Source organism: Coregonus clupeaformis, unplaced genomic scaffold (genome assembly GCF_020615455.1).
Source record: "Coregonus clupeaformis isolate EN_2021a unplaced genomic scaffold, ASM2061545v1 scaf0755, whole genome shotgun sequence".
Taxonomy (NCBI): Eukaryota; Metazoa; Chordata; class Actinopteri; order Salmoniformes; family Salmonidae; genus Coregonus; species Coregonus clupeaformis.
This window is the reverse complement of record NW_025534210.1, coordinates 169,805-180,000: the sequence shown is the minus strand read 5'-3', so window position 1 is coordinate 180,000 and position 10,196 is coordinate 169,805. Positions and strand designations below refer to the sequence as shown.

At 45.0% G+C, this 10,196-nt stretch overlaps 1 protein-coding gene across 4 annotated transcripts in view; it reads right to left on the bottom strand.

The window, feature by feature from the left end:
- Window positions 1–10,196, bottom strand: part of LOC121587505 (PDZ and LIM domain protein 7) — a 128,819-nt gene that overhangs the window by 5,075 nt on the left and 113,548 nt on the right. The gene's annotated exons all lie outside the window — the stretch shown is intronic.

Here is a 10,196-nt window from a genome sequence, read left to right as displayed (position 1 = left end):
CCAGTACTCAAGAGCTTTAGAGACAGTACTCAAGAACTTTGGAGACAGTACTCAGAGCTTTAGAGCCCGTACTCAAGAGCTTTAGAGAGAGTACTCAGAGCTTTAGAGCCCATACTCAGAGCTTTAAAAACAGCACTCAAGAGCTTTAGAGCCAGTACTCAAGAGCTTTAGAGCCAGTACTCAAGAGCTTTAGAGCCAGTACTCAAGAGCTTTAGAGCCATTACTCAAGAGGCAGTAGTCAGAGCTTTAGATCCAGTACTCAGAGCTTTAGAGCCAGTACTCAGAGCTTTAGAGCCAGTACTCAAGAGCTTTAGAGCCAGCACTCAAGAGCTTTAGAGCCAGCACTCAAGAGCTTTAGACAGTACTCAGAGCTTTAGAGCCAGTAATCAAGAGCTTTAGAGCCAGTTCTCAGAGCTTTAGAGACAGTACTCAAAAGCCAGTACTCAGAGCTTTAGAGCCAGTACTCAGAGCTTTAGAGCCAGTAATCAAGAGCTTTAGAGCCAGTACTCAGAGCTTTAGAGCCAGTACTCAAGAGCCATTACTCAGAGCTTTAGAGCCAGTACTCAAGAGCTTTAGAGCCAGCACTCAGAGCTTTAGAGCCAGTACTCAGAGCTTTCGAGCAAGCACTCAAGAGCTTTAGAGCCAGTAATCAGAGCTTTAGAGACAGTACTCAGAGCTTTAGAGCCAGTACTCAGAGCTTTAGAGCCAGTCCTCAGAGCTTTAGAGCCAGTACTCAGAGCTTTAGAGCCAGTACTCAAAGATTTAGAGCCAGTACTCAAGAACTTCAGAGCCAGTACTCAAGAGCCAGTACTCAAGAGCTTTAGAGCCAGTACTCAAGAGCTTTAGATCCAGTACTCAAGAGCTTTAGAGACAGTACTCAGAGCTTTAGAGACAGTACTCATGAGCTTTGGAGACAGTACTCAGAGCTTTAGAGCCCGTACTCAAGAGCTTTAGAGAGAGTACTCAGAGATTTAGAGCCAGTACTCAAGAGCTTTAGAGCCATTACTCAAGAGCCAGTAGTCAGAGCTTTAGATGCAGTACTCAGAGCTTTAGAGCCAGTAATCAGAGCTTTAGAGCCAGTACTCAACTTTAGAGCCAGTACTCAGAGCTTTAGAGACAGTACTCAAGAGCTTTAAACAGAGTACTCAAGAGCCATTACTAAAAGCTTTAGAGACAGTACTCAGAGCTTTAGAGCCAGTACTCAGAGCTCTAGAGCCAGTACTCAAGAGCTTTAGAGCCAGTACTCAAGAGCTTTAGAGACAGTACTCAAGAGCTTTAGAGACAGTACTAAGAGCTTTAGAGACAGTACCAAGAGCTTTGGAGACAGTACTCAAGAGCTTTGGAGACAGTACTCAGAGCTTTAGAGCCCGTACTCAAGAGCTTTAGAGAGAGTACTCAGAGCTTTAGAGCCCGTACTCAGAGCTTTAAAAACAACACTCAAGAGCTTTAGAGCCAGTACTCAAGAGCTTTAGAGCCAGTACTCAGGAGCTTTAGAGCCAGTACTCAAGAGCTTTAGAGCCAGTCCTCAAGAGCTTTAGAGCCATTACTCAAGAGCCAGTAGTAAGAGCTTCAGATCCAGTACTCAGAGCTTTAGAGCCAGTACTCAGAGCTTTAGAGCCAGCACTCAAGAGCTTTAGAGACAGCACTCAAGAGCTTTAGACAGTACTCAGAGCTTTAGAGCCAGTAATCAAGAGCTTTAGAGCCAGTTCTCAGAGCTTTAGAGCCAGTACTCAAAAGCCAGTACTCAGAGCTTTAGAGCCAGTACTCAGAGCTTTAGAGCCAGTACTCAGAGCTTTAGAGCCAGTAATCAAGAGCTTTAGAGCCAGTAATCAAGAGCTTTAGAGCCAGTACTCAGAGCTTTAGAGACAGTACTCAAGAGCCATTACTCAAAGCTTTAGAGCCAGCACTCAGAGCTTTAGAGCCAGTACTCAGAGCTTTCGAGCAAGCACTCAAGAGCTTTAGAGCCAGTACTCAGAGCTTTAGAGACAGTACTCAGAGCTTTAGAGCCAGTACTCAGAGCTTTAGAGCCAGTACTCAGAGCTTTAGAGCCAGTACTCAGAGCTTTAGAGCCAGTACTCAAAGATTTAGAGCCAGTACTAAAGAGCTTCAGAGCCAGTACTCAAGAGCTTTGGATACAGTACTCAAGAGCTTTATAGCCAGTACTCAAGAGATTTAGAGCCAGTACTCAGAGCTTTAGAGCCAGTAATCAAGAGCTTTGGAGCCAGTACTCAAGAGCTTTAGAGCCAGTACTCAGAGCTTTAGAGCCAGTACTCAAGAGCTTTAGACAGAGTACTCAAGAGCCATTACTCAAAGCTTTAGAGCCAGTACTCAGAGCTTTAGAGCCAGTACTCAGAGCTTTAGAGCCAGTACTCAGAGCTTTAGAGCCAGTACTCAAGAGCCATTACTCAAAGCTTTAGAGCCAGTACTCAGAGCTTTAGAGCCAGTACTCAAGAGCTTTAGAGCCAGCACTCAGAGCTTTCGAGCAAGCACTCAAGAGCTTTAGAGACAGTACTCAGAGCTTCAGAGACAGTACTCAAGAGCTTTAGAGCCAGTACTCAGAGCTTTAGAGCCAGTACTCAGAGCTTTAGAGCCAGTACTCAAAGATTTAGAGCCAGTACTCAAGAGCTTCAGAGCCAGTACTCAAGAGCTTTAGAGCCAGTACTCAAGAGCTTTGGAGACAGTACTCAAGAGCTTTATAGCCAGTACTCAAGAGCTTTAGAGCCAGTACTCAGAGCTTTAGAGCCAGTACTCAAGAGCTTTAGAGACAGTACTCAAGAGCTTTAGAGACAGTACTCAGAGCTTTAGAGACAGTACTCAAGAGCTTTGGAGACAGTACCCAGAGCTTTAGAGCCCGTACTCAAGAGCTTTAGAGAGAGTACTCAGAGCTTTAGAGCCAGTACCCAAGAGCTTTAGAGGCAGTACTCAAGAGCTTTAGAGGCAGTACTCAAGAGCTTTAGAGCCAGTAATCAATAGCTTTAGAGCCAGTACTCAAGAGCTTAATAGCCAGTACTCAAGAGCTTTAGAGCCAGTACTCAAGAGCTTTAGAGACAGTACTCAATAGCTTTAGAGACAGTACTAAGAGCTTTAGAGACATTACTCAAGAGCTTTGGAGACAGTACTCAGAGCTTTAGAGCCCGTACTCAAGAGCTTTAGAGAGAGTACTCAGAGCTTTAGAGCCCGTACTCAGAGCTTTAAAAACAGCACTCAAGAGCTTTAGAGCCAGTACTCAAGAGCTTTAGAGACAGTACTCAAGAGCTTTAGAGCCAGTACTCAAGAGCTTTAGAGCCAGTACTCAGAGCTTTAGAGTGAGTACTCAAGAGCTTTAGAGCCATTACTCAAGAGCCAGTAGTCAGAGCTTTAGATCCAGTACTCAGAGCTTTAGAGCCAGTACTCAGAGCTTTAGAGCGAGTACTCAAGAGCTTTAGAGCCAGCACTCAAGAGCTTTAGAGCCAGCACTCAAGAGCTTTAGACAGTACTCAGAGCTTTAGAGCCAGTAATCAAGAGCTTTAGAGCCAGTTCTCAGAGCTTTAGAGCCAGTACTCAAAAGCCAGTACTCAGAGCTTTAGAGCCAGTACTCAGAGCTTTAGAGCCAGTACTCAGAGCTTTAGAGCCAGTACTCAGAGCTTTAGAGCCAGTAATCAAGAGCTTTAGAGCCAGTACTCAGAGCTTTAGAGCCAGTACTCAAGAGCCATTACTCAAAGCTTTAGAGCCAGTACTCAATAGCTTTAGAGCCAGCACTCAATAGCTTTAGAGCCAGTACTCAATAGCTTTAGAGCCAGTACTCAGAGCTTTCGAGCAAGCACTCAAGAGCTTTAGAACCAGTACTCAGAGCTTTAGAGACAGTACTCAGAGCTTTAGAGCCAGTACTCAGAGCTTTAGAGCCAGTACTCAGAGCTTTAGAGCCAGTACTCAGAGCTTCAGAGCCAGTACTCAAGAGCTTTAGAGCCAGTACTCAAGAGCTTTGGAGACAGTACTCAAGAGCTTTATAGCCAGTACTCAAGAGCTTTAGAGCCCGTACTCAAGAGCTTTAGAGAGAGTACTCAGAGCTTTAGAGCCAGTACTCAAGAGCTTTAGAGTCAGTACACAAGAGCTTTAGAGCCATTACTCAAGAGCCAGTAGTCAGAGCTTTAGATCCAGTACTCAAGAGCTTTAGAGCCAGTACTCAAGAGCTTTAGAGCCAGTACTCAGAGCTTTAGAGACAGTACTCAAGAGCTTAATAGCCAGTACTCAAAAGCTTTAGAGCCAGTACTCAGAGCTTTAGAGACAGTACTCAGAGCTTTAGAGCCCGTACTCAAGAGCTTTAGAGAGAGTACTCAGAGCTTTAGAGCCCGTACTCAGAGCTTTAAAAACAACACTCAAGAGCTTTAGAGCCAGTACTCAAGAGCTTTAGAGCCAGTACTCAAGAGCTTTAGAGCCAGTACTCAAGAGCTTTAGAGCCAGTCCTCAAGAGCTTTAGAGCCATTACTCAAGAGCCAGTAGTAAGAGCTTTAGATCCAGTACTCAGAGCTTTAGAGCCAGTACTCAGAGCTTTAGAGCCAGCACTCAAGAGCTTTAGAGCCAGCACTCAAGAGCTTTAGACAGTACTCAGAGCTTTAGAGCCAGTAATCAAGAGCTTTAGAGCCAGTAATCAGAGCTTTAGAGCCAGTACTCAAAAGCCAGTACTCAGAGCTTTAGAGCCAGTACTCAGAGCTTTAGAGCCAGTACTCAGAGCTTTAGAGCCAGTACTCAGAGCTTTAGAGCCAGTAATCAAGAGCTTTAGAGCCAGTACTCAGAGCTTTATAGACAGTACTCAAGAGCCATTACACAAAGCTTTAGAGCCAGCACTCAGAGCTTTAGAGCCAGTACTCAGAGCTTTCGAGCAAGCACTCAAGAGCTTTAGAGCCAGTACTCAGAGCTTTAGAGCCAGTACTCAGAGCTTTAGAGCCAGTACTCAGAGCTTTAGAGCCAGTACTCAGAGCTTTAGAGCCAGTACTCAAAGATTTAGAGCCAGTACTCAAGAGCTTCAGAGCCAGTACTCAAGAGCTTTGGATACAGTACTCAAGAGCTTTATAGCCAGTACTCAAGAGCTTTAGAGCCAGTACTCAGAGCTTTAGAGCCAGTACTCAAGAGCTTTAGAGCCAGTACTCAAGAGCTTTAGAGCCAGTACTCAGAGCTTTAGAGCATTACTCAAGAGCTTTAGACAGAGTACTCAAGAGCCATTACTCAAAGCTTTAGAGCCAGTACTCAGAGCTTTAGAGCCAGTACTCAGAGCTTTAGAGCCAGTACTCAGAGCTTTAGAGCCAGTACTCAAGAGCCATTACTCAAAGCTTTGGAGCCAGTACTCAGAGCTTTAGAGCCAGTACTCAAGAGCTTTAGAGCCAGTACTCAGAGCTTTCGAGCAAGCACTCAAGAGCTTTAGAGACAGTACTCAGAGCTTTAGAGACAGTACTCAAGAGCTTTAGAGCCAGTACTCAGAGCTTTAGAGCCAGTACTCAGAGCTTTAGAGCCAGTACTCAAAGATTTAGAGCCAGTACTCAAGAGCTTCAGAGCCAGTACTCAAGAGCTTTAGAGCCAGTACTCAAGAGCTTTGGAGACAGTACTCAAGAGCTTTATAGCCAGTACTCAAGAGCTTTAGAGCCAGTACTCAGAGCTTTAGAGCCAGTACTCAAGAGCTTTAGAGGCAGTACTCAAGAGCTTTAGAGGCAGTACTCAAGAGCTTTAGAGCCAGTAATCAAGAGCTTTAGAGCCAGTACTCAAGAGCTTAATAGCCAGTACTCAAGAGCTTTAGAGCCAGTACTCAAGAGCTTTAGAGACAGTACTCAATAGCTTTAGAGACAGTACTAAGAGCTTTAGAGACATTATTCAAGAGCTTTGGAGACAGTACTCAGAGCTTTAGAGCACGTACTCAAGAGCTTTAGAGAGAGTACTCAGAGCTTTAGAGCCCGTACTCAGAGCTTTAAAAACAGCACTCAAGAGCTTTAGAGCCAGTACTCAAGAGCTTTAGAGACAGTACTCAAGAGATTTAGAGCCAGTACTCAAGAGCTTTAGAGCCATTACTCAAGAGCCAGTAGTCAGAGCTTTAGATCCAGTACTCAGAGCTTTAGAGCCAGCACTCAAGAGCTTTAGAGCCAGCACTCAAGAGCTTTAGACAGTACTCAGAGCTTTAGAGCCAGTAATCAAGAGCTTTAGAGCCAGTTCTCAGAGCTTTAGAGCCAGTACTCAAAAGCCAGTACTCAGAGCTTTAGAGCCAGTACTCAGAGCTTTAGAGCCAGTACTCAGAGCTTTAGAGCCAGTACTCAGAGCTTTAGAGCCAGTAATCAAGAGCTTTAGAGCCAGTACTCAGAGCTTTAGAGCCAGTACTCAAGAGCCATTACTCAAAGCTTTAGAGCCAGTACTCAATAGCTTTAGAGCCAGCACTCAGAGCTTTAGAGCCAGTACTCAAGAGCTTTAGAGACAGTACTCAAGAGCTTTAGAGCCAGTACTCAAGAGCTTTAGAGCCATTACTCAAGAGCCAGTAGTCAGAGCTTTAGATCCAGTACTCAGAGCTTTAGAGCCAGTACTCAGAGCTTTAGAGCGAGTACTCAAGAGCTTTAGAGCCAGCACTCAAGAGCTTTAGAGCCAGCACTCAAGAGCTTTAGACAGTACTCAGAGCTTTAGAGCCAGTAATCAAGAGCTTTAGAGCCAGTTCTCAGAGCTTTAGAGCCAGTACTCAAAAGCCAGTACTCAGAGCTTTAGAGCCAGTACTCAGAGCTTTAGAGCCAGTACTCAGAGCTTTAGAGCCAGTACTCAGAGCTTTAGAGCCAGTAATCAAGAGCTTTAGAGCCAGTACTCAGAGCTTTAGAGCCAGTACTCAAGAGCCATTACTCAAAGCTTTAGAGCCAGTACTCAATAGCTTTAGAGCCAGCACTCAGAGCTTTAGAGCCAGTACTCAGAGCTTTCGAGCAAGCACTCAAGAGCTTTAGAGCCAGTACTCAGAGCTTTAGAGACAGTACTCAGAGCTTTAGAGCCAGTACTCAGATCTTTAGAGACAGAACTCAGAGCTTTAGAGCCAGTACTCAGAGCTTTAGAGCCAGTACTCAAAGATTTAGAGCCAGTACTCAAGAGCTTCAGAGCCAGTACTCAAGAGCTTTAGAGCCAGTACTCAAGAGCTTTGGAGACAGTACTCAAGAGCTTTATAGCCAGTACTCAAGAGCTTTGGAGACAGTACTCAAGAGCTTTATAGCCAGTACTCAAGAGCTTTAGAGCCAGTACTCAGAGCGTTAGAGCCAGTACTCAGAGCTTTAGAGACAGTACTCAAGAGCTTTGGAGACAGTTCTCAGAGCTTTAGAGCCCGTACTCAAGAGCTTTAGAGAGAGTACTCAGAGCTTTAGAGCCAGTACTCAAGAGCTTTAGAGTCAGAACACAAGAGCTTTAGAGCCATTACTCAAGAGCCAGTAGTCAGAGCTTTAGATCCAGTACTCAAGAGCTTTAGAGCCAGTACTCAGAGCTTTAGAGACAGTACTCAAGAGCTTAATAGCCAGTACTCAAGAGCTTTAGAGCCAGTACTCAAGAGCTTTAGAGACAGTACTCAAGAGCTTTAGAGACAGTACTAAGAGCTTTAGAGACAGTACTCAAGAGCTTTGGAGACAGTACTCAGAGCTTTAGAGCACGTACTCAAGAGCTTTAGAGAGAGTACTCAGAGCTTTAGAGCCCGTACTCAGAGCTTTAAAAACAGCACTCAAGAGCTTTAGAGTCAGTACTCAAGAGCTTTAGAGCCAGTACTCAAGAGCTTTAGAGCCAGTACTCAAGAGCTTTAGAGCCAGTACTCAAGAGCTTTAGAGCCATTACTCAAGAGCCAGTAGTCAGATCTTTAGATCCAGTCCTCAGAGCTTTAGAGCCAGTACTCAGAGCTTTAGAGCCAGCACTCAAGAGCTTTAGAGCCAGCACTCAAGAGCTTTAGAGCCAGCACTCAAGAGCTTTAGACAGTACTCAGAGCTTTAGAGCCATTACTCAAGAGCCAGTAGTCAGAGCTTTAGATCCAGTACTCAAGAGCTTTAGAGCCAGTACTCAAGAGCTTTAGAGCCAGTACTCAGAGCTTTAGAGACAGTACTCAAGAGCTTAATAGCCAGTACTCAAGAGCTTTAGAGCCAGTACTCAAGAGCTTTAGAGAGAGTACTCAGAGCTTTAGAGCCCGTACTCAGAGCTTTAGAGCACGTACTCAAGAGCTTTAGAGAGAGTACTCAGAGCTTTAGAGCCCGTACTCAGAGCTTTAAAAACAGCACTCAAGAGCTTTAGAGTCAGTACTCAAGAGCTTTAGAGCCAGTACTCAAGAGCTTTAGAGACAGTACTCAAGAGCTTTAGAGCCAGTACTCAAGAGCTTTAGAGCCATTACTCAAGAGCCAGTAGTCAGATCTTTAGATCCAGTCCTCAGAGTTTTAGAGCCAGTACTCAGAGCTTTAGAGCCAGTACTCAAGAGCTTTAGAGCCAGCACTCAAGAGCTTTAGAGCCAGCACTCAAGAGCTTTAGACAGTACTCAGAGCTTTAGAGCCAGTAATCAAGAGCTTTAGAGCCAGTACTCAGAGCTTTAGAGCCAGTACTCAGAGCTTTAGAGCCAGTAATCAAGAGCTTTAGAGCCAGTACTCAGAGCTTTAGAGCCAGTACTCAAGAGCCATTACTCAAAGCTTTAGAGCCAGTACTCAGAGCTTTAGAGCCAGTACTCAAGAGCTTTAGAGCCAGCACTCAGAGCTTTAGAGCCAGTACTCAGAGCTTTCGAGCAAGCACTCAAGTGCTTTAGAGCCAGTACTCAGAGCTTTAGAGACAGTACTCAGAGCTTTAGAGCCAGTACTCAGAGCTTTAGAGCAAGTACTCAGAGCTTTAGAGCCAGTACTCAGAGCTTTAGAGCCAGTACTCAAGAGCTTCAGAGCCAGTACTCAAGAGCTTTAGAGCCAGTACTCAGAGCTTTAGAGCCAGTACTCAAGAGCTTCAGAGCCAGTACTCAAGAGCTTTAGAGCCAGTACTCAAGAGCTTTGGAGACAGTACTCAAGAGCTTTAGAGCCAGTACTCAGAGCTTTAGAGACAGTACTCAAGAGCTTTGGAGACAGTACTCAGAGCTTTAGAGCCGTACTCAAGAGCTTTAGAGAGAGTACTCAGAGCTTTAGAGCCAGTACTCAAGAGCTTTAGAGCCAGTACTCAAGAGCTTTAGAGCCGGTACTCAAGAGCTTTGGAGACAGTACTCAGAGCTTTAGAGCACGTACTCAAGAGCTTTAGAGAGAGTACTCAGAGCTTTAGAGCCCGTACTCAGAGCTTTAAAAACAGTACTCAGAGCTTTAGAGCCAGTAATCAAGAGCTTTAGAGCCAGTACTCAGAGCTTTAGAGCCAGTACTCAGAGCTTTAGAGCCAGTAATCAAGAGCTTTAGAGCCAGTAATCAAGAGCTTTAGAGCCAGTACTCAAGAGCTTTAGAGCCAGTACTCAAGAGCCATTACTCAAAGCTTTAGAGCCAGTACTCAGAGCTTTAGAGCCAGTACTCAAGAGCTTTAGAGCCAGTACTCAGAGCTTTAGAGCCAGTACTCAAGAGCTTTAGAGCCAGTACTCAGAGCTTTAGAGACAGTACTCAGAGCTTTAGAGCCAGTACTCAGAGCTTTAGAGCCAGTACTCAGAGCTTTAGAGCCAGTACTCAGAGCTTTAGAGCCAGTACTCAAAGATTTAGAGCCAGTACTCAAGAGCTTTAGAGCCAGTACTCAGAGCTTTAGAGACAGTACTCAAGAGCTTTGGAGACAGTACTCAGAGCTTTAGAGCCAGTACTCAGAGCTTTAGAGCCAGTACTCAGAGCTTTAGAGCCAGTACTCAAGAGCTTTAGAGCCAGTACTCAAGAGCTTTAGAGACAGTACTCAAGAGCTTTAGAGCCATTACTCAAGAGCCAGTACTCAGAGCTTTAGAGCCAGTACTCAGAGCTTTAGAGCCAGTACTCAAGAGCTTTAGACAGAGTACTCAAGAGCCATTACTCGAAGCTTTAGAGCCAGTACTCAGAGCTTTTGAGCAAGCACTCAAGAGCTTTAGACAGTACTCAGAGCTTTAGAGCCAGTACTCAAGAGCTTTAGAGCCAGTAATCAAGAGCTTTAGAGCCAGTAATCAAGAGCTTTAGAGCCATTACTCAAGAGCCAGTACTCAGAGCTTTAGAGCCAGTACTCAGAGCTTTAGAGCCAGTACTCAAGAGCTTTAGACAGAGTACTCAAGAGCC